General features: G+C 47.8%; 1 protein-coding gene, 1 long non-coding RNA gene and 1 pseudogene across 6 annotated transcripts in view; 2 read left to right on the top strand and 1 right to left on the bottom strand.

Annotated features, from left to right (window-relative positions):
• The window catches only part of Ccdc57 (coiled-coil domain containing 57), a 107681-nt gene that overhangs the window by 1217 nt on the left and 79750 nt on the right, over positions 1 to 26714 (bottom strand). The gene's annotated exons all lie outside the window — the stretch shown is intronic.
• On the top strand, positions 3270 to 22465 carry LOC115032503 (uncharacterized). The gene is made up of 3 exons (XR_003838165.2): positions 3270 to 3787; positions 18136 to 18286; positions 22384 to 22465. It is a non-coding gene; the product is annotated as an uncharacterized LOC115032503 (long non-coding RNA).
• On the top strand, positions 14080 to 14416 carry LOC147001358 (cytochrome b-c1 complex subunit 7 pseudogene; annotated as a pseudogene).

Below are 26714 nucleotides of genomic sequence, written 5' to 3'. Positions count from 1 at the left end.
TACCTGGAACTCACTATGCAAACTGTTTGAAATTAGAGACGTGCCTGCCTCTGCCTCCCAAGTGCAGGGGTGAGGAGCACGCACCCCATGCTCTCTCTACAGCTGACTCTGGTGTCCTGGGGACACAACCCCACTGCTTGCCAGCCTAAACTCAGCTGCCTTATGTGCATGAGGCAACCTGGGAGGAGATGTGCATGTCTGTCTTGTCTGTCCACTGCTCTGTGACTCCCATGGACCTGGAACACACTGAACGGGCACTGACTAGGGTAATTGTCGGCACAGCTACAGAGTGCCATGGGCATGGAGCCTGAGTGCTCGCATGGGCTCCAGGGAAGTGAGCTGCACTCCTTCCTGCTTCCCATCCTGTTTATTTCCTCTTTGCTATCCCGAGACTATGCGGGAGTCTCTTTCTCTTTCTGTCTGTCTCTATTAAGTCAGGGTCTTGCTTTGTAATCCAGGCTGGCATCAAACTCATGGCAATCCTTCTGCTTCAGCCTGGTGAGAACTGGGTTACAAGTATGTGATACTATGTCCAGCTTTCTTTCTTTTTTTTTTTTTTTTTTTTTTTTGGTTTTTTGAGACAGGGTTTCTCTGTGTAGCCCTGGCTGTCCTGGAACTCACTTTGTAGACCAGGCTGGCCTTGAACTCAGAAATCCGCCTGCCTCTGCCTCCCGAGTGCTGGGATTAAAGGCGTGCGCCACCACGCCCGGCTCTATGTCCAGCTTTCTGAGGAGACTTTTTGAAACATTTAGAACCAGCAACCTCATTAGGGCCATTTCTGTTGTAGCTCCTGCTGGAGCAGGCTCTGCTGCTGTCTGACTCAGGAGCCATCCTGGACCCTGAGGACTCCTGCTAGCTGAGTGTGGCTCTCCAGACCCAGACACCCTTCTCTTACAGATGTCCCCACCCCATCTCTCTCCCAGACATGACATCAGCTACCATATCACATGGCTCTTCCCCCTCTAAGTCTTCCAGAAATCATCGTGAAGGGGCAGGAATCACAGAAAGGGCTTCATGCTAGATCCTCTTGCTGCCCACCTGGCACAGGCAGGGGCAAAGGCCAAGGAAAGAAGTAGCCCAATCCAACAGGTGGGGTGGTCACAATGGAGCTGTCACTCAGACCAGTGTCAGACAAGTAGCTTCTAACAGGCACCGAGAGCTAGACACATGCACTTAAACTGTTCCTGAGTAGGTCTGGTCAGAGGAAGAACTGGACACTCTGCTTTGTGGCCTTTGGTTTCTGCTCCTGGCCCCTCTTTAGAGTGTCCCCCCTTTGAGGGTAAGGAGGTACCTGGCCCAACTCCCAGGCTTTCAGGGCAGGGGGCCCTAGCCCACTACTCTGTAGCCGGGAGGCATGACACTAGGTACTCTGAAGCCTGCCTGGGGCCTGAGTCCCTGGACTAGAGGTTTGGTTCCCACCTGTGCTGACCTGAGGTCTGACCAGTAACTGCCCATAACACCCACTCTCCCTATCTGGCACTCTTTTGTCACCTGGGCTCTTGAGTAGTAGTAGTAGGCACCAAGAAGAAGTCAGGACAAGCAGCTGTCTAGGACACTGTCAGCCAAATACTCCTGAACAGCAGCCTCCGACTGAGCTGCCTCTGCCCAGCACCTGACCTGTGCAAAGTTCTGCTTCTGTAAGATATTTTAGTCCCTGTGGCTCTTAATGGAGGGAGAGGTATTCTTATGGGTCCATGTGTGGGGTTACTGCAGGGCCTTGGCATGTCTTCACTGAACACTTGATCCTGGAGTCGGGGGAGGGGAGCTGACTGTGTTTGGAGATGGGCCTGGCTCTCATCTACACTAAAGTGACTATCAAGGGTAATGCTTTCTGAGCCTCCCTTGTCTTGCTCCTGAAATTCCTAGGTCCACAAGTCACCTTCTGAGCAACTATCCCAGCTGCTTGGCTCCAGGATATGGTGTGACCTCCCAACTCCATGGATACCTTGATGTGGCTTTGCAAAGGACTGGACTCAGTGAGGTCTCCAGGAGCTGCCTTGGAGCTGGGGAGGGCTGGCCCTGGCTACAGCTCAAGGCTCAGTTCACATTGTGGCCCTAGCCACAGCAGTCAAGACCTTTCTGTCCCATCTTAGGCTTGGCTGCTCAGCCAGCCCTGTCTCTGTGGGTTAAGCAGCCTTCACTGAGACCTCTCTATGCCCACGGGATCGTGTGTGCACCTAGTTTTCTTGGCATTTATACCCTGAGCTCCTTTTTCCATCATGCTTATCAATTAGGTCGTATTACACTTCTGGCCCTTCAGATTCTCCAAGGCTCCCAGAGTCCAAGCCTTCAGTGTGGCCTGCACGGGTCAACACCATCTTGCTTCCTCAGCCCTCATGTCCACATGTAGTGGCCTGACAATCCCCATTCCTGTACCACCCCCTGCCTCATGCATTTCCCTAAAGGAGTCTTTGCTCTCAGGTAATCAGATGCTACCTCACTCCTCACCGTCACTCTGGCGCACCAAAGCTGCATGGCTAGCAGCTTGGGCTCCATCCTCAGGCCTCTTGGATACCATGTTCTCTAGAGCTGTACCACAGCAGAAAAGCAAGGACCTCAGCAAGTGTCCACTGACAGGGGGTTCAGAGAGGGAGCCCTCAGTGGTTGGGTCCCACCATCCCTCCTAAAGATGACTTTGGCAGCTGTGGACACTGGATGGACCTGTTCTGTCTCTTTCTGGCTGTTCTGCCTACATCAAGACATCTGTATAGTGAGCAGACAGAGAGAGGTTGTGTCCAACAGGTACTTGCCTGTGCAGCTACCTGGCCTAACTCTAATTCTGTCTCTGACAGGGGTGATACTCCAGGAGGAGCCGAACTGTGAGGTGGCCTCAGAACTGGCATGCCTCTGGATACGTTCTCTAGAAGACACAGACAACAGTGTGGGCAGAAGGCGATGTTCTCTAGAAGACACAGACAACAGTGTGGGCAGAAGGCGAGAGAGAGGCAGGGGAGGCCCAGGGATGTAGCAGGAGTCTCAGTTGCTTGGGAAGCTGGGAAGCTGCCTCTGGATTTGTACCGTTCCTGTTCTCTGCACGTAGACTCCTGTGTGTGTTCAGACGGTGTGTTGCTCTATCAGATGTTCTTTGGGGGTGGCCACCTTGTGTTTGGCTAGCTTCTAGGTAAAACTCATGACAGAGTAACTTTTGCAGGCTCTGCCTACCAACTTGAGGTTCCAGGCAGGCTCCTTCCTGAGCATCCCATGCTATGTGGCAGAACAGACCTCAACTGTGGCAGAGCAGGTCAAGGCTGGTGAGAGGCTGTTAGGCCCTCACTGATGGCTACACTGTGGCCAGCTCCTCATTATCTGCATCTCACCTCACTGTGGCCCCTCGGGGCTGCTGTACCTTAGCTGTTTTCTGTCGTCCCAGCCCAGGACAGCCGAGTGAGGCAATGCTGCCCATATCTACCAGTGTGGCCTTATGGGGAGAGGCCGCTGGCCACGCTGACACAGGCTGCCCAGCTTGCTCAAGACATCACAGGCGGCTGGCCAGGTCAAAGGCCTCCTCTGAAATCACTCTCTGGAGGTTTGACCCATGACCCTTTGGACCCCATGAGCTGCTTTCCGTGCCCCCGGGAAGCAGAGGCAGAGGATGGCATGCCTGCAGCGCATGCTGGAAGGGTGTACTCACTCAGATGTGGGCTGAGGCCAGGGCCAGAGCCACAGGGGGTGCTCTGGTTCCTGGTGGGAGCCACACAGCTCAACACAATGTCCTGGCTACCTCTGTCAGTTCTCAGCTTCAGCATCCTCTGTGAAGGACAGGAGACTTTCTCCCCCAGACTGAAAGGTGGGTAAGAACTTCAGGAAGACCATCAAGCCAGCTCCACCTGACTAATGCTCTGCACCTCTTGGGTCCACAGGGCATTAGGCTCCTGAACAAAAAGGTCTTGCTGGGCTAGGAGAGGGGTACTCAGGTTGGATGAGGGTAGACATTACCCAGTGCTATGCTTCTCTGGGATAGGGATGCAGGATCAGTACTGCAGAATGCCATGCCAGTGTGTACTCTGAGGTGAGGTTCCTCCCGGGAGCAGTGCATGTGGGGCTCAGGGCTGAAGGCCACCCTCCTACCTCAGCTGCCTTTAGCTCCATCCACACTACTGAGTGGTCATGACAGATGTTTCCAAGACAGGCAGGAAAGCTACAGGGCCTCACTCACTTCAAGGAGAGGGGAGGCCCTGGGATTCCCAGCCTGGTCCACTGTGTTGATCAGTCAGGAATTAACATGAGACTATGCACAGGTGCTCCTGGCAGGCCTGGTCCTCCCACTCTTCCCCTAGACCTTCTTGAGTTCTGTCCATAGCGGTTTAGGAACACACAATGCTTCCATGTTCTCTGTGCTTAAGGCCTGAGGCCATTGTCCTCAGGAGAGCACAGGCAAGCCACTCTGGCTGGTGAGGAGGGTCTCTCTGGTCACTAGGAAACTTCCTGGTTGTGACACCTGCTGGTGTTCCAGATGTTCCACTTGCACCTCCACCTGCATTCCACTATAGGCAGCTGCACTGGGCCTGTCATATGAGGGGTCCCCAGATATTTAGTGAGGGGGGGTTCAGGCCCAGATACAAAGTGACATGAACTTTGCAAATGTATACCCTCAGTAATAGAATCAAGCGCCCTGTTAGCCTGTTAATTGGCTTTCTGTCTTAGACAAAAGTTGGTGCCACAATGCACATGCCCAGAGAACATTGTTTCTCCTGAGTACCCAACCAATCTCTTACCTCCAGTTCTCAATGTCAGGACTGACAGGACATGGCCTTTGCCCTACTACCTGATTAGTTCTGAAGTTTAATTGGGAAGACCACATTTCCTAATCCTGAGCTTGAATGGGAAGTTTTACTGAAGAACTGCTGCCAGGGTTCCCAGCAATTGTGACCTGAGAGCTAGCCCATGGTGCCTTGGCTGAGGAAGTCAGGAGGCAAGTAGTGCCTGATGTGTGTGGAGGGCACACACACACCAAAGCTCCACCACTGCAGACCCCAGAGTATACAGTCTTCAAGGGGAAGGATGAAGGGCGGCACTATTTACCTGGGGTCAGACTCAGCCCAAACTCTTCTATATCTTTGTTCTGAATTATAAACACAACTTTCCAGGCACTGTAGGTATACAGCACAGGTTCTTAAATGTGAAGGGATAATTCTAGTTTGGGTTTGTTTGTTTGCTTGCTTGTTTTGAGACAGGGTCTCTCTGTGTAGGCCTGGCTGTCCTGGAACTCAATGTGCAGACCAGGCTGTTGTGTTCACAGAGATCCTGAGTGCTGAGACTAAAGGCATGTGCTACCACACTAGGGGATTCTGGCTCTATATAGACCCTCTACTAGAGGGTCTGGTTTACACGTAGACCCTCTAGTACGAACCTCTAAAGCAGGGAGAGGCCAGAAGTGGTGGCGCACGCCTTTAATCCCAGCACTCAGGAGGCAGAGGCAGGCAGATTTCTGAGTTCGAGGCCAGCCTGGTCTACAAAGTGAGTTCCAGGACAGCCAGGGCTACACAGAGAAACCCTGTCTCGAAAAAACAAACAAACAAACAAAAAAAAAAGAGAGAGAGAGAGAATTGAGAATTTTAGGACATAGTCAAATCTATCTTCTCCAAATTATCCATAAAACTAGAAGACCACTAAGAGCTGGCCTGATGGCCCACACCTGTAACTGTAGAACGTAGGAGGCAGAAGCAGACCCTGAGTACATGTTCAGCATGGGTTAGATAGTGAGGCCTTATCTCAAAAATCCAAAAACAGACCACACTTGTGGGCCTTTAGTTCCAGTAAAAGCAGGCAGATCAGCCGGGTGGTGGTGGAGCATGCCTTTAGTTCCAGTACTTGGGAGGCAGAGGCAGGCAGATTTCTGAGTTCAAGGCCAGCCTGGTCTACAGAGTGAGTTCCAGGACAGCCAGGGCTACACAGAGAAATCCTGTCTCAAAACAAGCAAACAAATCAAACAATGGGTTTGGAAAATGTCTCTGTAGGTGAAACAGAGTGCTTTCTGTACAAACTTGCAACCTGAGGTAATCCTAAGAGTCATGCAAAGATGGAAGGAGAGAACTATAGTAATTGTCCTCTGACTTCTATGTAGGTGAGTGGGATACACATGCCCTGCCCCCAGACACATGCACGCGCGCACACACACAAGCACACTAAACCATAAAACAAATACAGGCAAAGCAAACCAAATCAGTACTGAGCACACTGCTGCAATGTCAAGCTCACGGCTGCCCCTCAAGGCTGGCCCCACACCAGGCCTGCCACTGCTTCTCCGTGCTCACTTCAGCAGAGATAAAGTACTGGGCAAGGTTTAAGGCCTGTCTGTGAGGACACATATCTATAAATCAGGGATATAAAGTACCTTTTTACAGTTCTGGGCACAGACCTCAAGGCTTTGTGCATGCTAAGCACACACTCCAGCACTGAACTCCAGCCCCTGCTAGGAGAAACGCTTAGCTTGATAAAGGTCCCATTGAGAAGCACACAGCAATCATCACATTTAGAACTTTAGCCTAATCCCCTTCGATTTAGGAAGGATACAAGACAACTACTGTCACCACTGCTGTTACCATGGTGCCGGGAGGCCCAGGCAACTCTTTAAGAAAAGGAAAAGGGGTGTATGGCCTGGAAGAGAAGAACAAGGAAGACTGCATCATCTACTTAGCAGGAGAGAGAAGCAGAGCCAAACTGTGAAGGGGCTCAGAAAGGCAAGGAGCCCCCCCCACCCACACTCCAGGCCCTTTCTGAAGAAGCTGTAAGAGCCACAATTTTAGGAACAGCAAAATTGAAGTGGCTGCCACCACCTTGCAATAAAGTTTTCCTGGCAGTGCCCCAGGTGCAGTGTCTGGGCCTGAATGGGAAGGGAACACACCTCAGGGCCAGGAACCTGCCCGGCAATCTAGGAAGTCAATTGTTTTATACCTTGGGTTGTTTGTTTGTTTGTTTGTTTTAAACATTTTTTAGGTCCTGTTTCTTCACACTGAATATCCATAGCAGACTTTCACTAAAGCTATTGGGGGTGGGGGCAGTCAGGCTCCTCTACTGGCTTTGTCCCTTGGGGTCTACTACAACTCCCACGATGCTGGAGCTCCTGGCATGCTTGTCAGCAATAATGGCCTCCCTTGGTGTCCTTAAATGCCACAGAGGAGAACAATTAAGCAGCCTCCAGTGGCTTGATGAGAACTATAAGCATCCTTCAAGGATCTCAATTGGCTTCCAAACAACACACTTGGCAAGATAAGGCGTTTCCTATCTAGTCTTGGCTTGACTTTGTCTTTGATGGACCCCGATCTCCAAGGAGAAAGAATGTAGTAGTACTGTGTGTGTGTGTGTGTGTGTGTGTGTGTGTGTGTATGCACACGTGCATGCATGTTGGGGGAGGGGCTCACATGTGCACAGAATGCACTCTAGAAGCTGCAAGACAACCTGTGGGAATTATTTCCATTCATAGAGTGGGTCCCTAGATGGAACTCAGGTTGTCAGGCTCAGAGGCAGGTGCCCTAAGTGGTGAGTCATCTCTCAGGCCTCTTAAGTCATTTTTATTAAGGAGTAATTTACATACAACAGACTGCATCTTTCTAGAACTTCCTAGCAATTTATCTATTTTGTAAAGTATCTGCCCAAATATTTCAATAACTTTTCTTGTTTTCTTTTTTTCTTGAATCCAAGCATCCCAGGGTGGCCTCAAACTTGTAACTTCGAACTTCTGAACCTCCTGCCTTTGCCTCCTGAGTGCTGGGATTATAGGTGTATACCATCATTCTCCCTTTATGTAACACTGGGGATTGAACCCAGGGCTTTGGGCAGGCACCCTACCAACTGAGCTATTTATCCCAAGCCCTAAATTGTCAATTCAGATGTTCTGGATATGAGTTTTTAATATGTTCTTGTTTGCCTGTTTTGAGACAGGATCTCATTGTGTAGACAAAGCTGGCCTCTAATTTGTGATCCTCCTGCCTCAGTCTTTTGAGTACTGGGATTATAAGTGTATGTTGCCAGGTTTGTTTTGCAGTGTTGGGGGTTAAACTGGGGCCTTCCAGGGTGGAAGTAATGGCTAACAGTAATTGTTGCTTCTGCACAGGACCCGGGTTCAATTCCACACACTCATAACTAGCCCATAAAACCATCATAACTCCAGTTCAGGGGTATCCAATGCCCTCTTCTGACTTTGGAAAGCACCAGGCAAACATATTATACACATTCATACAGGCAAAACACTCTTACACATGAAATAAATCAATAAACGGGGACCTTCTACAATATCAGATGAATAGTCTGTCACGGAGCTTCACTCTAACGTGTCTGGGTTTTGGTTGTCATTGTTTGGAGACAGGGTCTCCCTATATAGGCCTGGAAAACACTATGCAGACCAGTCTGGCCTCAAACTCAGAGATCATTCTGCCTTGCTTTCCAAGTACTGGCATTAAAGGTGCATGTGGCGGTGCCTGGCTTTTCCTGGGCGCAGACCCCGTGTGTGATGCTGGAATAAAGAGTGCTTCTTGACAGGCACAGTGGTGCTGAGGAGGCTGAGGAAGGCAGAAAGTGCTTTCTCTTTACAATCTGCTTGTCCCCTTTCTTGCTTCGTTAAGTTGTAGGATTACCAACGTAGACAAGAGGAGAAACATGGGCATCAGGCTCTCTCCAAAGGTGGAAACTACAGGTTCTTCACTTGCCTTCTTGACACGCTAAATTGCTTGGTTTTGAGCCAGGATCTCACTGTAGTTCAAGCTGGCCTAAATGAAACTCACTATGTTATCCAGGATGGCTTAGACTTCTAGTAATGGAAATCCTACCGTCTCAGTCTCCTAAATGCTATGATTACAGGTATGAGCAGCCAGACCTTGCTTGAATTAATTTTTTTCTTTAATAAATTAAAATGTAAACATTTAGCCGGGCAGTGGTGGCACACGCCTTTAATCCCAGCCCTTGGGAGGCAGAGGCAGAGGCAGGCGGATTTCTGAGTTCGAGGCCAGCCTGGTCTACAAAGTGAGTTCCAGGACAGCCAGGGCTATACAGAGAAACCCTGTCTCGAAAAAAACAAAACAAAACAAAGTAAACATTTTAAAATGTAATGTGTTTTTGCCTGAGTTTATATGCATCACATGCATGCAGATGCTATGTAGGCCAGAGGGTGTTGCGTCTCCTGCTAATGACAGGCAGCTGTGACACAGGTGCTGAAAACCCAATCTAGAGCCTCTGCAAGAGCAGTGAGTGCACAACTGAGCCATCCGTCCAGCTCCTATATGTCAATGATCAGCTTATCACCGTCATTAGTAACACTACTATTGTATTATTGTATTGGTCTGTATATATGTGTGTGTGCATGCACAAACATGGTCAATAGAGGACAATGTTCAAGAGTCATCCATTTCTTTCTCCCTCCCTTTTTTTTTTTTTTTTGTTTGTTTTTTCGAGACAGGGTTTCTCTGTGTAGCCCTGGCTGTCCTGGAACTCACTCTGACCAGCCTGGAATCAGCTCTTTAAGACTGAGCTGGCCGGGTGTGGTGGCGCACGCCTTTAATCCCAGCACTCAGGAGGCAGAGGCAGGCGGATTTCTGAGTTCGAGGCCAGCCTGGTCTACAAAGTGAGTTCAAGGCCAGAACTGGTCTACAAAGTGAGTTCCAGGACAGCCAGGGCTATACAGAGAAACCCTGTCTCGAAAAAAAGAAAAAAAAAAAAAAAAAGACTGAGCTGGCACCCAACTCACAGAGATCCACCTGCCTCTGCCTTCCTAGTGCTGGGATTAAAGTTGTGGGTTACCACACCAGGAGACTGTGTGTGTGTGTGTGTGTGTGTGTGTGTGTGTGTGTGTGTTCCAAACAGGATTTCTCGATGGAGCCAGCTGTCCTGAAACTTGCTCTGTAGACTTGGCTGGCCCCAAACTCACAGATACACCTGCCTCTGCCACCTGAGTGCTGGGATTCAAGGCCGGAGACATTGCTGCCTGGCTCTATCCTTTTTTAAAAATCTAAACCATCATGAAAATGAAAATGTTTAAGATAAGCCTAGTGTGGTGGCACATTCTTTTAATCCCAGCATGAGGCAGAGGCAGAAGGATCTCTGTGATTTCCAGAAAAGGAAAAAAGAAAGGAAGGAAGGAAGGAAGGAAAGAAGGAAGGAAGGAAGGAAGGAAGGAAGGAAGGAAGGAATGTTTGCTGGGCGGTGGTGGCACACGCCTTTAATCCCAGCACTCAGGAGGCAGAGGCAGGTGGATTTCTGAGTTCGAGGCCAGCCTGGTCTACAAAGTGAGTTCCAGGACAGCCAGGGCTACACAGAGAAACCCTGTCTCGAAAAACCAAAAAAAAAAAAAAAAAAGAAAGAAAGAAAGGAAATGTTTAAGTTCAAAACAAAAAGAGGCTGGGTGTGGTAGTTCACACTGTAATTTCAACCCCTGAGAGGCAAAGATGCAAGAGGATTCCAAGTTCAAATTCAAGCTAAAAGAAAGGAAAGAGGCAACATGGTTGGAGCAGGGGAGAACGCTCATGTTGAAAAGATTCTCACCTTTCATCTGATTCACTCAGTACTGGCTGGAGTGTGGCAAAAATGGGTACAGGGTTACTGCTGTAACACAAACCTCTACACTACAAATCGGCTAATAGATGATATCACAATGCCAGCCCAGCCCCCTGTGGCTCCCACTTCAGTTATTTCCCTGCTGAGTGTGGGCCTGAGAGGAAAACACATGTATGTTCATGGACCTTAAATATTCTCTTTGACGTTGGGATGTCTGAGTATCATCTACATCAGAAAGTTAGCTGAGACCTGTGTCCTCAATACCAAATGAGGTAGAAGTGTGTTGGGTCTCTTCAGAGATCCCTCATGTGTTTTTACAAAAGCTTTGCTTCCATGCACTCAGTCATATCATTCAACTCAGTTGAGACAATTCTGCCACTGGCCTCTTGGTAAGCTTTCCAAGTGAAATGTATATGGGGGAGGGGTGTCAGTATGGCTGCTGTACACAAGCTCACCTACACATCCTGTGGCATTGCGATTTATGGTGAATGAGGCCTTTTGTCTTTGTCCCTATTTCCTGGAGCACAGTTGCTAAAACCATAGTAGAATCACACCCTAACATCTACTGGGGTTCAACTCCCAGCCATCTCGTTCCCCAGCACTAAAACGCCCCAGTCCTCACAGAAGTGTTGAAAGACGCCACTGACTAAGTCACCTCCTGGCTCCATATAACTTAACATAAACAACTGCTATACTATATTGTTGGGGATGTCAGAATAAAGTGTGTACATGTTTAATACAAATTCCACTTTAAAAAGCATCTTCAACCCATTCTGGTTGAAATTGGGTGTGCAGATTAGCTCTATTTTCTGCTTGTTTGGCCTTTTCCTGTTGGCAAAGCAACATCATCTACTGGACTCACGACAACACTTATTCAGCAGAATAAATAGTACAAATAACTACGTTAAGAAAATATTATAATTTGCTACAGGGCTTGAAGACACAGCTGGTGAAGCTGTAGGCGCAGTAGGCAAGTCCTCTGCCACAGAGCCCACGCTGGAATTGCAGGCCTTTGCCACAAGGCTCAGCTAAAAAGCTTATTTCAAAGTTAACTTTCCTTGCTGGAGATGTTGCTCTGTGGCAGAGGACTTGCCTACCATGTGCAGGACCCTGGGCTCAGTCCTCTCAGCATAGCAAAATTAAGGGACTAAATAAAGTTACTTTCTTTGTAAAGTTGGAACTGGCAGCTAGAACAAGAGGAAAATAACCGATTAGGCAACACTGGTTAGCTTTATAGGCTATTCTGTGAGAGGATTAAGGTGTCGAGAACTCTGTTATCTTGCCAGTTGAAAGTGGCCTGGTTGGGAATCTGGCTTTTGTCTCTCTAGGTCTGAGTTCTGGAAGGTGAGGTAAACAGCTTGGCTTGAAGCTGGACAGGGACAGCAATTCTCTTTTGGCACCTAGCCTGGTCTGCTGCTGGACCCCAACAGTGCCCTGCTATTCCTGCATACCTGTTCTCCCAGCAACTCCTGGCTTTCCAGCTGGAGCCGGAGCTGGAGCTGGGGCCATTCCCTCTGTTTCTTGGCTACTGCTTTGTACTCCTTGTGTCCCTTCTGGAGATCTTATTTCTGTGCGCTGTGCCTGCATTTGTGTAGCTATGACTGTGTGCATGCTGGGTGCTTTGTAGAGTCACACCTGGGACTAGTATGTCCTGCCTGCCTGCTGTAGAGCTGCTTTCATGTGGAAACACTCCTTTGCTGGAACTTTAATCCTCGAACAGAAAAAGTTAACCTAAAGCAGCTGGTCAGTTGTTCTTCTGTTGCTAGATTCTTGGCTTTCTTAATTTATGTTTAGACTTTTTTTGAGGGCGGGTGTCTCATGGCTGTGGTGACATACTCCCGTAATCTCAGCACCTTGGATATGAAGGCAGGAGGATGAGTTCAAGGTCAGATATAAAGAGCGAACCGAGCTGTATTTGATCCATCCTGTCTTTGTTTTTTTTGTTTGTTTGTTTTTGGTTTTTTTGAGACAGGGCTTCTCTGTGTAGCCCTGGCTGTCCTGGAACTCACTTTGTAGACCAGGCTGGCCTCGAACTCAGAAATCCACCTGCTTCTGCCTCCCAAGTGCTGGGATTAAAGGCGTGCGCCACCACTGCCCGGAGATCCATCCTGTCTTACTAAAGAGAAAAGAGATGGGGCTGCAGAGCACCAGAGCCCAGGTTCCATCTCCAGCACCCACATGGCAGCTCACAACTGTCTGTGACTCTAGTCCCAGAGGATATAGCAGTCTCTTCAGGCCTCAGATATACATGTAGGCAGAACATCCACGTATACAGAATACATGTGTTTCCTGTCCTGGTCGGGAACTCCCAGGTTCCACTGCTCTTCTGCCTTAGTCTGTGGAGTGACATGTTACTATACCGGTCGATAGGTGTGTGTCACTGCCTTGGTGTGTGGGCTCCTGGGGACAGGATCTAGCTCAATTTTAGCTTTTACTCCAAGTCAGATAACAGACTGTTTAGACCGTGTAAAACACACTTTATTTTGTGAAGCTAGAGACTGAACTAAATTACATCTGCCATGTGAGACTTATTTAAGAAAAAAAGAAAGAAAGAAAAGAAATCCCAGCACTCGGGAGGCAGAGGTAGGCGGATTTCTGAGTTCGAGGCCAGCCTGGTCTACAAAGTGAGTTCCAGGACAGCCAGGGCTATACAGAGAAACCCTGTCTCGAGAAAAAAAAAAAAAAAGAAAGAAAAGAAAAGAGAAGAAAAGAAAAAAAGGCCTCACATAGCCTAGGTTGGCCTCAAACTCCATCCAGAGCTGGATCCTCACCTTTCTTGCCTTTGCCCCCCACATGCTAGGCTGACAGAAGACGACACTGAGCTTATTTATGCTGTGTTGGTGAGGAAACCTGTGGACTCTGGGTAAACACTCTTATCATTGAACATCCTCAGCCCCTGGTGTTCTAACACTGAGCTATATGCCAGCTATATTAGGTTTTTTCCTTTTTGTTTTTTTGAAACAGGGTTTCTTTGTGTGGCCCTGGACTCATTTCGTAGACCAGGCTGGCCTGGAATCCAGAGCTCTGCTGCCTGCCCCTGCCTCTGCCTCCTGAGTGCTGGGCTCAAGGGCGTGCGCCATCACTCAGGTAGGCGTGTCTGTTTGCGTTTTACGTTACTGTTCTTGGAGACAAGGTTTCTGTGCAGTTAGCCTTGTACTTTCAACCTGACCGCTAAAGTTACTGGAAGGAATAGACACCATCCAGGCGTGCTCTGTATTTCCAAGTGGAAATCCTCGCTTGTGGCTTGTAGTAGTTTTTCTTTGATAGAGTTATGGATTTTTTTTAATCTCCTTCTTTTAAAAATGTATTTTATTAGTGTGTGTGTGTGTGTGTGTGTGTGTGTGTGAGTGTGTGTAAGTAAGTGCATGATGTACACGGAGAGCCCACAGTGCATGTTTGGAGGCCAGAAGATAACTCTGTGGAGTTAACCCCTTCCACCAGTCTATGGGTTACAGGGATTCAGCTCAGAGCACCAGGTCTGTCTGGCAAACACAGATACATAGTGCCCTCCAGACAAGCCAGAGCTACAAAGTGAACCTTATCAAACCAACCAACAAACAATTCTCATCAAGAACAAGGCACTCTCAGGTCAAAATGGCGGGCGGATCTGCTGTTTCAGCATCAAGCAAGTGGCTGGATGGTTTTTGAAAGTGGTATTATAATGCTGCAGGATTCAATAAACTGGGGTTAATGTGAGATGATACACTACATGAAACTGAAGATGTAAAAGAAGCCATAAGAAGGCTTCCTGAGGACCTTTATAATGACAGGATGTTTCGAATTAAGAGAGCCCTGGACCTGACTATGAGGCATCAGATCTTGCCTAAGGATCAGTGGACAAAATATGAGGAGGACAAATTCTACATTGAACCCTATCTAAAAGAGGTTATTCAGGAAAGAAAGGAGAGAGAAGAGTGGGCAAAGAAGTGATCTTTTAGTTAAGATCTGTGGGTGTGCCTGGTCTCACCATACTTTTACAAAGTTATTTCAACCCAAATCACAATTTAAGAATTATTTGTTCTACCCATGCCACACTTTAAATAAATGTCTATTGTAACCATGAAAAAAAAAACAAAAAAAAAAAAACAAAAAAAAAAAAACAAGGCACATACCCTTGCCAGCATCTGCTGGCACCTGAGGTTTTGATCTTAGCCATTCTGATTGGTGGAATCTCAAGGGCATTTCCCTGATGACCAAGGACTTTGAACATTTCTTTAAGTACTTCTCAGCCATTCGAGATTCCTCTGTTGTGAATTCTCTGTTTAGTTCTATACCCCATCTTTTGATTGGGTTGTCTGATTTTCTTGGAGGTTAGCTTCTTGAGTTTTTTATGTATTTTGGATACTAGCCTTCTATCGGATGTGGGGTGAGTGAAGATTTTTTTCCCATTCTGTAGGTTGCTGATCTGTCCTGTTGACTATGACTCTTGCCTTACAGAAGCTTTTCAGTTTCATGAGATCCCATTTATCACTTGCTGATCTTAGAGCCTGAGCCACTGGAGTTCTGTTTAGGGAGTCCCCCTGGGCCAATGAGCTCACTCCTTCATTGCTGGTGGGATTACAAACTGGTACAACCACTCTGGAAATCAATCTAGAGGTTCCTCAGAAAATTGGAAATAGATCTACCTGAAGACCCAGCTATACTACCCTTGGGCATATAACCAAAAGGTGCTCCACCATACCACAGGGGCACAGGCTCCACCACATTCACAGCCACTTCATCTGTGATAGCCAGAAGCTGGAAACAACCCAGATGTCCAACAAGATACAGAAAATGTGGTTCATTTACACAATAGAATACTATTCAGCTATTAAGAACAAGGACATCGGACTGGTGAGATGGCTTAGCAGGTAGCTGAGCACTGACTGCTCTTCTGAAGGTCCTGAGTTCAAATCCCAGCAAGCACATGGTGGCTCACAACCACCCATAATGAGATCTTATGCTCTCTTCTGGTATGTCAAAAGACAGCTACAGTGTACTTATGTATAATAATAAATAAAGATTTGGGCGGAGTGAATGGAGCCAACTGGAGAGAGCAGAAGTCCTAAAAATTCAATTCTCAACAACCACATGAAGGCTCACAACTATCTGTACAGCTACAGTGTACTCACATACATAAAATAAGTAAGCTTTTTTTTAAAAGTTAAAAAAGAACAAGGACATCCTGAGTTTTGCAGGCAGACGGATGGAACCAGAAACCATCATCCTAGGTACCTCAGACCCCCACGGACACGCATGGCGTGTACTCACTGATAAGTGGATATTAACCAAAAAAGTACAGAATACCTAGGATACAATCCACAGAACTCAAGAAGGTTAGCAAGCAGAAGGGCCCAAGTGAGGATGCTTCAATCACACTTGGGAGGGAGAACAGGCAGAGGGAGGGAGGGGCCTGGGTGGGAAAGGGAAGGGAAAAAGGAGAACATGATCAGATTATTGGGGTGGGGAAACAGGAGAGAAGCCCTGAGGGCCAGCAGAATGAATGGAAATATGTAACCTGGGGAGGGGAGTCTAGAAATTACCAGAGACCTGGGAGGTGAGAGACTCTCAGGACTCGAAGGGAAGGACCTTAGATGAAATGCCCAACAGTGGGGAGAGGGAACTCATAGAGCCCACCTCCAGTAGAAAGACAGGGCATCAAGTGGAGGGATGGGGTTGCCATCCCACAGTCAAAAACTCTGACCCAGAACAGTTCCTGTCTAGAAGAACAGCAGGAACAAAAATGGAGAAGAGCCTGAGGGAAAGGAGGTCCAGTGGCAGGCCCAATTTGGGATCCAGCTCAAGGAGAGGCTCTAAGACCTGACATTATTCTATGATGTGCTTACAGACAGGAGCCTGGCATAGAGAGGCCCCACAAGACTGAGACATACACTGATACTTATACCCAACCAATGGACTGAATTTGGGGACCCCTGTGGTTGAATTAGTGAAAGGCAGGAAGACGCTGAGGAGGAGGGCCACTGGAAAACCAGCAGTCTCAAGTAACCCGGACTCCTGAGATCTCTCAGACACTGAGCTACCAAACAGACAGCATATACAAGCTGGTCCCCTGACACATAGACAGCAAAAGACTGCCTGGGCTGGCCTCAGTGGGAGATGTGCCCAACCTTTCAAGAGATCTGAGGCCCAAGGGAGTGGAAATGCTTTGGGGGGAGGGGGGAGAGGATAGATGGGCGGGGGGTGGGGAACCAATTGGACTGTAAAAAAAAAATAATAATAAAAGTAATTAAAGCCAGGCGTGGTGGCACACGCCTTTAATCCCAGCACTCGGGAGGCAGAGGCAGGCGGATTTCTGAGTTCTAGGCCAGCTTGGTCTACAGTAGAGTGAGTTCCAGGACAGCCAGGGCTATACAGAGAAACCCTGTCTCGAAAAACAAACAAAGAAACAGAACAAACCACACAAAACACTATTTTTTCAAATGCCTCTTCCGACCTTCCTCTCTCTGTCTGTGAGGTTGTGGAGAGCCTGCTTGGAAGCAGCATTTAGTGGGTGGGGCACAGGGGTGGTGGTAGGGAGGGACTGGGAGAAGAAACAGGTTGAGAAGTAAGAAAAATAGTGGGATTAAAGGCGTGTGCCACCACTGCCTGGCCAAATAAATCTTAAAAAATGCCCCCTCCAAATGTGTTGACAATAGCTCAAGCTGGCCTAGAACTACCTAGGGTTTCTCAACCTGTGGGTTTCCACCCCTCTGAGGGGTCACATGACAGATATCTACCACAAAATTACAGATATGAATTAGCAACGAAATAATTTTATTGTTGGGGGTAACCACATGAGGACTGTCTTTTTTTTTTTTTTTTTTTCCGAGACAGGGTTTCTCTGTGTAGCCCTGGTGGCTATCTTGGAACTCACTCTGTAGACCAGGCTAGTCTCGAACTCAGAAATCCACCTGTCTCTGCCTCCCAAGTGCTGAGTAAGGGCGTGCCGAACTAACCAACCGCCCAGCGTTAGGCATTAGATTCCTCTGTTATGGATCATACCTTCATACTCTTCATATGTCTTATAAAATTGTGATTTGATGCTAGACATCTTCTTTTTCTTCTTTCTTTTTATTTTTGGAGACAGGCTCTCACTATGTAGCCCTAGATGTCCTGGAACTGACTATGTAGATCAGGCTGCCCTCAAAGTCAGAGATCTGGTCGGGTGTGGTGGCACACGCCTTTAATCCCAGCACTTGGGAGGCAGAGGCAGGAGGATTTCTGAGTTCGAGGCCAGCCTGGTCTACAAAGTGAGTTCCAGGACAGCCAGGACTACACAGAGAAACCTGTCTCGAAAAACCAAAAAAAGGAAGAAAAAAGGTCAGATATCTGCTTGCTTCTGCCTCCTGAAGTCTAGGATTAAAGGAACTACACCATCATGTCTAGCTAGACCTTTTCTCTTATTTTCTTTTTTCTCTTCTTTTCTTTTCTTTTTTCTTCTCTTCTCTTCTCTCTCTCTCTCAAGATTTATGTATTTATATATTTGATGTTTATGAGTGTTCTGTCTTCATGCATACCAGAAGAAGGAATCATGACAGATGGTTGTGAGCCACCATGTAGGTGCTGGGTATTGAACTCAGGACCTCTGGGAGAGCAGTCAAATGCTCTTAACTACTGAGCCATCTCTCTAGCTCCTAGACATTTTCTTATGTTATTCCTTCTGTCTTTCAGAGAAGCCTGGGTTGATTTCGGAAGCTGAGATACCATCTAGGTTCCTGGGTACTCTAGAAGAAGACGAGGCCTCACACTCCTTCCTGGTGCTCTCTCTGAAGCCTGGAGCCTGAACACCCTCATCCAGAGCTCTGGAAACATCAGATATCTTGTTAGTATTCTCTCTCTTTTTTTTCCTGCTTTTCCCCTTAACTCCTCTTTCTCTCTTCCTCTTTTCCTCTCTCAATGCTTTATGAGATAGGGTCTCAAGCTATGTACCCTAGGCTGGCCTCAAAAAATTCTGGGGGAGAAGTAGATTATTGAGACAGGGTCCCATGTGTAGTCCTGGCTGGTTTGGAACTTCACATGTAGAGCAGGCGGCCTTGAGTTTATGACTATCCATTCTCTGCACTTGCTTTGCGTTGCTGGTGCTGGGATGAGCAGACCTTGGGCTTGCCAGAAAAGCTGTCCACCACCCAGGTACCCCCAGCCCGGATCCTGGCTTGCTGCACACCCTGCAGGATAGCTAGGACTCCTTTCTGCACAGTCTTCTCTCTCTTATCTAGACTCTGCCTCAAGGTTCATCCTCCTGACTTCTCCAAGTTTTATTCTCTGTCTCTCCTGCAACTTCCTGCCTATGCTTACCTATTTCTTACACCCCAGACAGAAGGTCAGAAGACCTAAAATTGGCTTCTATTCCTCCTAAGAGTGGCACACAATGATGCCTGCCCTTCTCTCTGCAAACACCTGCTTTGTATCTGTGTCCAGTTAGACAGCTGTTTAAGGGGAATCTCAGAGTGAAATCCTTATTAGCAGAGTTTGCAAGAGCAAAATGAGTGCCAGAATTCTATGGCCCTAGAATATATACCACTAAAAAGCAAGACAATTTCGTTATTTCTAAATATATTTGCTTGGCTTTAGAAGTGACTGCCACATGTGTTCCTGAATGGCACTCACCATAGCCTCATAACTATTAAAACAAACAAACAAACAAACAAACCCAACAGATCTCTGGGCTTCTGTCCTAAGGGCCCTCAGCACAGGCGGCAAATAGGCAGTCATTGACCCCCAGGACCTCCCCAGCTTTGCCTGTTTCTTTTTCTCTAAAGCAAAGTGTTTTGTTGTTTTGTTTTTCAAGACAAGTTTGTTTGTGTGTGTGTGTGTGTGTGTGTGTGTGTGTGTGTGTGTAGCCCTGGCTATTCTAAAGGTGGGCTATACTACCCCCATCTTTTATTATTATTATTTTTTAAATATTTATTTTTATTTTATGTGTGTGTGAGTTCATTGGATCCCCTACAATTAGAGTTAGGACAACTGTAAGCAGCTATGTGGGTGCCTGGAATCAAATTCAGGTTCTCTGGAAGAGCAGCTGGTGCTCTTAACTACTGAGCCATCTCTCTAGCCTCTGCACAGGTTTCTGTAAAGGCAATTCATAGATGCTGTGGGTGGTGGTGCGCAGGTATCTCAAAGAAGTGTTGCCAGCAGCAGGCTCTCATTCAGCAACCAGGACCAAGCCAAGGGCAGACATGCTGAGAAGGGAGAGGTGCCCTGATCTCGAGAGCCAGGCAGCCTGGCACAGTGCGAGCGAGGATGCTGTGACAACGGCCAGGGCATGTGGACCAGGGCTGCCCAGGGTCTCTTTGCCCTCCTCTGGAGCTCATCTGGCAGGCCGCTGGGGTTTGCCTCTCCTCCCACAGTGGCTGTTACCAGGCACTCATGGCGGCCCAAGCATCACATGGCCTTGGCTATCAGAGCCCTCAGGTCCACCTTCCAGTTCAGGTTACTCACACCTTAGGGGAATTGTGTGTCAGTTTTCGAGTGTTTGGAGCAGACAGGAAAGGAACACAGTGTTCTGGGTCAGTTTACAGTAGTCACAGACTGTCCTTGGAGGTTACCCATCCTGGGAGATTGTCACTTGATGTTGCTTATCATAAATGTGCATCATGGCCAGTTCACTGCCATCTCCCACAGGGACAACTTGCCTGCTCTCCTGAGCCTACCTTGGGTTTCACAAGAAACACAAAGTACCTGCAGAGGCCAGAGAGGCAGCTCTGATGGCAGGGACTCCTGGTTAACAAACATTATAGGAGACCAGGTTGGGGGATTAAGAAACAAATCAGGAAATGCATCAAAACCCCACATCTCCATCCTGAAGTGTGAGCCAGATTTCCCAGAACTGGAGCCACAGAAGGCTGTGAGCCATGTAGGTGCCTGGAATTGAACACAGGTCCTCTGGAAGAAAAGCAAGTGCTATCTATCTATTTATCATCTATTTATTTACTACTACTACTACTATTATTATTATTATTATTATTAATGGGTTTTCAAGACAGGGTTTCTCAGAGTCTCTGGTTGCCCTGGAACTCACTCTGTAAATGAGGCTGGCGCTCACACTGTTTCTGTCTCCCTAAGTGTGGGGATCAAAAGTGTGCGCCACCCTGCCTAGCCACAGTCAGTACTCTCAGCTCCTGAGCCATCTCTCCTCCAGCCCATCATGCCCTCCTTTGGTGTTGACAGTGAGGCTGTAGCTGAAGTCCACAGGCAGCCCAGTGACCAGATCGGAGCCATAGCCAGGTAAAGCTTCAGGAGTGCGAGCTTCCCTGAGTTTGAAAACCTCTGGGATTGGCCCATGTCTGTTTTGCCTCAAATAAGTGCTAATGTACAAAAGTGAACTTTTTTTTTTTTTTTTTTTTTGGTTTTTCAAGACAGGGTTTCTCTGTGTAGTCCTGGCTGTCCTGGAACTCACTTTGTAGACCAGGCTGGCCTCGAACTCAGAAATCCGCCTGCCTCTGCCTCCCGAGTGCTGGGATTAAAGGCGTGCGCCACCACGCCCGGCGTAAAAGTGAACATTTTTAATTTAACTAATTTTTAAAAGTTTTTAAAAGGGTGGCAGAGAGATGGCTCAGCAATTAATAGCACTGACTGCTCCTCTAGAGGTCCTGAGTTCAATTCTCAGCACCCACATGGCAGCTCACAACCATCTGTAATGGGATCCGGTGCCCTCTTCTGGTGTGTCTGAAGACAGCTACCATGTGTTCATATTCATTAAATAAATAATAAATCTTTTTAAAAGAAGGTTTAAACTTTTACTTATTTTCTTTTATGTGTATAGGTATTTTTCCTTCGAGACAGTAAGTGTGCCGTGTACATATGCATGCTGGGTGAAAGGGTGCTGGGGCCTAGGGCTGGAGTTCCATATGGTTGTGAGCAGTATGTGAGTGCTGGGCTCAAACCTGCACCCTTGGCAAGAGCAACATGTGCTAACATCGGCTGAGCCAGCTCTCCGGCCCCCCACTTTTTTGTTGTTTTGTGAGTGTGTGGCACACGCTGTCACAGTATGCATATGAAGGTCAGAAGTTAACTTGTGGTGTTCTTTCCTCGATGTTTCCCAGGGACCAAATTTTACTTGTCAGATTTGGCAGCACACATCTTTATCCACTAAGCCATCTTGCCAGCCCTTTATCTTATTTTATTTATTTATTTTGGTTTTTTGAAACAGGGTTTCTCTAGAACTTACTCTGTAGAGCAGGCTGATCTGCTCTGGGACCCTCCTGGTTCTGCCTCCTGAGTGCTTGGATTACAGTACTCAAACTCGGAGAAATCTGTAACTTGAATTTCTTTTCTTTCGTTCTTTCTTTCTTTCTTTCTTTCTTTCTTTCTTTCTTTCTTTCTCTGTATAGCTTTGGCTGTCCTGGAACTCACTTTGTAGACCAGGCTGGCCCCCAATTTAGAAATCCACCCGCCTCTGCCTCCAGAGTGCTGGGATTAAAGGCCTGTGCCAACACGCCCAGCTTTAAAACCCAATTTTTAATGATGGTTTTAAAATGTTTTAACCTCCCTTTAGCCCATCATCCACCAGAGGTAGTGGAAAAAAAAGGATACAGGGAAAGTGGACCTGTTTAGAAATGGTTCTCTGGATTAAGTCCTGTCTGTGTTGTCTGGAAATTGGCAGTTCACTTTATAGGTTAGCAGAGGCAGCTTGATCCATTGAGAAACACCAGTTACAAACAGAAATATCAGGGTAGTAGCAGCAGTGGCATGGCCTAATAGGAACAGGCAGGCATCAGCCTTAGCTCAAGTCAGCAGGAGGGACCCTGAGGAACACCAGGAGGAGTTCTTGGTTGTGCCTCTCTCAGGGAAGCGAAGACCAGCAAAGACATGAGACCCACAGGCAGTACATAGCTAGTTCTATAAGCAAGCCAAGCTCAGCCTTGGTCATTGTCCTTCAAGTCCTATTTATACCGTCTAAACATCATGTGTCTTCTACAGGTCTTGTCTCAGCATGTGGGTCTGTCACAGCTGACATCACTCGTCAATCACCCCAAGTCCACTCAAGGGACAAGAAACTGTGGCACACCACCAGAAGGGTTTTTTTTTTTTTTCTTTTTTTTTTTTTCTGTATTTCTTTCTATTGAGTCCCGACAAATACAGCTCAACTACACAATATAAGACAGACCAATACATGTGTGTCCTTAATAAGAAATCTTTCTCCACATATCCTTTCATGTGCTTACTTTAACAAAACACCTTTTTATCTATGCCTGCTTCAGACAAACATTCCTTAGTCTTTCACCTGTGTCCACTTCAGCTAAACGTTCCTTCATGTGTGTCCCAACAAAACATCATCCAACTGACTTAAGTTTCCGCTTCAGAAATCTGCCTGCCTCTGTGTCCCGAGTGCTGGGATTATAGCACCTTCATCTTTTTTTTTTTTTTTTTTTTTAGATTTATTTATTATATGTAAGTACACTGTAGCTGTCTTCAGACACTCCAGAAGAGGGAGTCAGATCTTGTTACGGATGGTTGTGAGCCACCATGTGGTTGCTGGGATTTGAACTCTGGACCTTCGGAAGAGCAGTCGGGTGCTCTTATCCACTGAGCCATCTCACCAGCCCCACCTTCATCTTTTGAGACATGGTCACTCTATTATAGTGTCTGGCCTTGAACTACAGACAGCTCTACCCACCCCTGCGTCCCTAGTGCTGGGATTGAAGGCATGCACCATCACAGCGGGCTGTTTCCTAATGCTAAGGTCTCTCACGGAATCTGGAACATGCTGTCTCAGCTAAACTTGCCAGTATCCCCCAAATCCACCATGTGCATGTTGCCACACTTGGCCTATGTGGGTGCTGGGATCTGAACTCCAGTCCTTAGCCTTGAGCTGCAAGCACTTTTACCCACAAAGATATGTCCTCCAGTCCTTACAAGAATTGTTTTGTAGCCAGGGAGTGGCAGTGCATGCCTTTGATCCCAGCACTAGGAAGGCAGAGGTAGGTGGATCTGAGTTCCAGGCCAGCCTGGTCTACAGAGTGAGTTCCAGGACAGTCAGGACTACACAGGGAAACCTTGTTTCAATCAACAAACAGTTTGGTTTTTGTTCTCAAAGTGAATGTTTTGAAGAAAAAAAGAATCATTTTCTAGCTTCCCTAGAAACAGAAGCTCATTAGATCTACAGAGCCAGGGAGGAGCTAGAGTAGGTGTGTCCAGGCCTAGCCCATTAGCCACTTCCTGCCTGTCCTCCCACCCCTCCCCTGTACGAGTGTTCTCCTGGTGAGGCCTGAGGTAAAGGGCTGGCAGATCAAGCTGAGTCTAGGACAGGGAGGCTCTACTGTCAGGCCATCAGACAAGGGTGAGCTGTTCTTTTTCTTTTTTCCTCTGGATCTCCAGATAAGAGAAGCCTGGTAGTACACAGTGTGGTCACTGTTACAGTCAGAATCTCCACAGCGGGTGGGCTATGTAAGTAGGACTTAAGAAATGGCCCAGGCTGGTCTGTAATTCATGATGCTCCTCTTTTCTCTGCCTACCACGAGCTGGAATTAGAGTCTTGTGACATAAGGATGCACTAAAAACAGCCCACAACATTAAAAAACCAACCAAACAAAAAACCTAACCCAAACATTGCACCGTGCTGTGTAGCCTTCAGTTTGGTGCAAGAAGTTGACAAAAGTTCGGAGCCTAGTACTGAGCAGGGAGGGGCTGGGCTAGTTCCAACCAGTAGCCACATTCCTTAGGAGTTTCCACGCCCATGACCCTTTGTCCCACGGACAACTTTAGCCCTCCTCAACCCTTTTTCACCCAGCTGGCCACGGTCTGGCCTGGCTTCTGCTTGAAACTGGGACCACTGTACCTGGGACTCCATCTCGTACACTTCAAACCGAGAGCTGACCTAGCACTGAAGGGCACCTGCCAGATACTGCCTGCTCAGGCCGGTCCCACCTAGAACCCCGTCCCTGGTCCCTGTGGGCATGGACCTTCCGCCCTGCCTCTGGTTTCCCAGGACCTGTCCCTTTCCTAGGACTCCTCTATCCTCCCCAGTGAGCCTGTTACCCTAAGTCCTCAGTTTCAATTGTCCTCTGTGAAAAGGTCACAAGTTCACATTAAAGCCAACCAGGAACTGTCTACAGCTTCAGAACTGCAGGTTAATGGGCTGGGTGTGGTGGCACACACTTTTAATCTCAGCACTCTGCAGGCAGAGGCAGGGGGATTTTAGTCAATTCAAACCTAGACTACACAGAGCATGGTTCAGTCACACCCTGCCACACAAAAACAAACAGCAACAAGGCAGCCAGGTGAACAACAGCAACAAAACTAGTGACTGAGAATTAAGGAGCTGAGGCAGGAGGATCAAAAGCTCAAAGTCATTTTAAGCTACATAGAGTTTGAAACGAGACAGAGCTACAGGAAACCCTGTTTCAAAAAGCAAAGCAAAACGAAACAAAAACCCCATCCTCCCCCCCAAAAACCAACCTGTAAATTAAGACCAACAATGAAGTATCAGTTGTCATTTATCAGACTGAGAAAAGGTCTGGGCACTGGAGCAGAGAGCTGCTTGCCGGCAGGCAGCTGCTGGCACAGGGCCGGATTTTTTTTAGAACAGTTTGGTAACACTTCAAACTACCTACACCTTTGACCCAGCTATTTCCCTTCTAGATAATTGTCCAACCATGGATCCCACAAGGATAGGGACACACATTGCAGCACCACATCTAATGTGGATGATGACACACATGAGACCCTGAGACAAGATGAGCATGGTCACGCTGTGGATGACCCCAAAGATCTACCAGCCCACACATACTCCCAAAAGATCTTCAGATACAATAAAAAAGCCCGCTTAGGGCTATTGGAAGGAAAGGGGCAAAAGTGTGTTTAAAGGCACGGTGCACCTGCCCCTGGCAGCTGGGTAGGTGGAAGGCGACAAACCAGGCAGTGGGCGGACGGGAGTCGGCTGTGGGGAGGTTGGTGTTCCAGCTGCCGCCTGCACAGGTTGTTTCCAACTGAGGGAGGCCAGAGGCAACCAACCTGCCACAGGAGCCCCTTTCTTCCAGTGAGGCAGTCGGTTCTCTGATACATCTGGCCACTTGCATTCCTGGGACAGACAACAGGGAGGCGGGACAATGCTAATTCCTGGAAAAGACATTCAGGGGCACCAATAGCTGCACTCCAAGAAGGGAGATGAGGGATGTCTGGAAACTGAGCTTTGGAGACAATTGCTTCTGGATGAGGGGGTCTTCCCCTGGCTGGGACCTGTGAGCTTCAGAGATGTGTCTCCTCAGATGAACAAGGGGAAGAGCTGTTTAGAGACGACTGGCCTGCGTTGGGAGGCATCAGGAACCCTTCCAGTTTGATCCTTATGATTGCTTTTGGTGCTGAGGGTAACCCAGGGCCTTTGAAATGGCTGGCAAGCCTCTGCCAATGAGCTACTCTTTGAGAGAGTGCCCCACTGTGCTGCCCAGACTGGAGAAGAACTCTGCCTCGGAGCTGGGAACAAATTCTGTTCTGGCTATTTTTTATTAGTGTCTTCTATCTCCAGTGTGTGCACTCGCGCATGTGCGTGTGTGCTGTGTGTGTATGGATGCTTGTGTGCATGTGTGTCTGCTGGCACATGGAGGTATGGCTCTTGTCACTCAGCTAGGCTCAGCCTTGCATCATATGTCTCAATGGTTAATGTATGGAAGGCTGCAGCAGGCTGATGTCTCCTCCCAGGCATTTCATTGCTGTGGAACTTGAAAATCCACTTGTTTGGCTTCAAGAGAAAGTCTGTCCATATTTCAGTTAGGATTACACTAAAGGTCTCTTCACTGGAGAAAACCACTGCCCTGATCAGTCTTCATACTCTCATGCAGGAAGTACGTGGATTTCTAAAGCCTTTTTTTTCCTTTTTCTTTCCCTGAACAGTGTCTTGCCTGCCCCAGACTCCAGGGTGCTGGGATTGTCAATGTGCACCACTATCAGGGGCAAGTGTTAGCTGTGTGGCGCACGCGCGCGCGCGCGTGTGTGTGTGTGTGTGTGTGTATGTGTGTGTGTGTGTGGTGTGGGGGTAGGAGGAATGAATTGGGAGCTTCCTGGATATGATGCTAGGGCTAGGATATCAGGGCACCACTGAGCTGTGGTCTAGCCCTGGGGCTTTGCAGTGACCCTCTCAGTAATCAGTTTTACTTCCTAAAATTCTTTCTATCCTCCAGTACCCACACAGGCTTTGCTCTCCACCGATCCTTTATCCTGAACACTAGTTGCCTGGTATTAGGAATTCATTAACCAAGGCAAAGCCTCAAGTGTCCCCACCCTTAGGGCCATTCCTGAAGAGATGGAAGGGACTG

This window comes from Mus caroli, unplaced genomic scaffold (genome assembly GCF_978045245.1).
Source record: "Mus caroli unplaced genomic scaffold, Mus_caroli_1 scaffold_13, whole genome shotgun sequence".
Lineage (NCBI taxonomy): Eukaryota > Metazoa > Chordata > Mammalia > Rodentia > Muridae > Mus > Mus caroli.
Note: the sequence above shows the minus strand (reverse complement) of the source record. Positions and strands in the feature narration are given on the sequence as shown.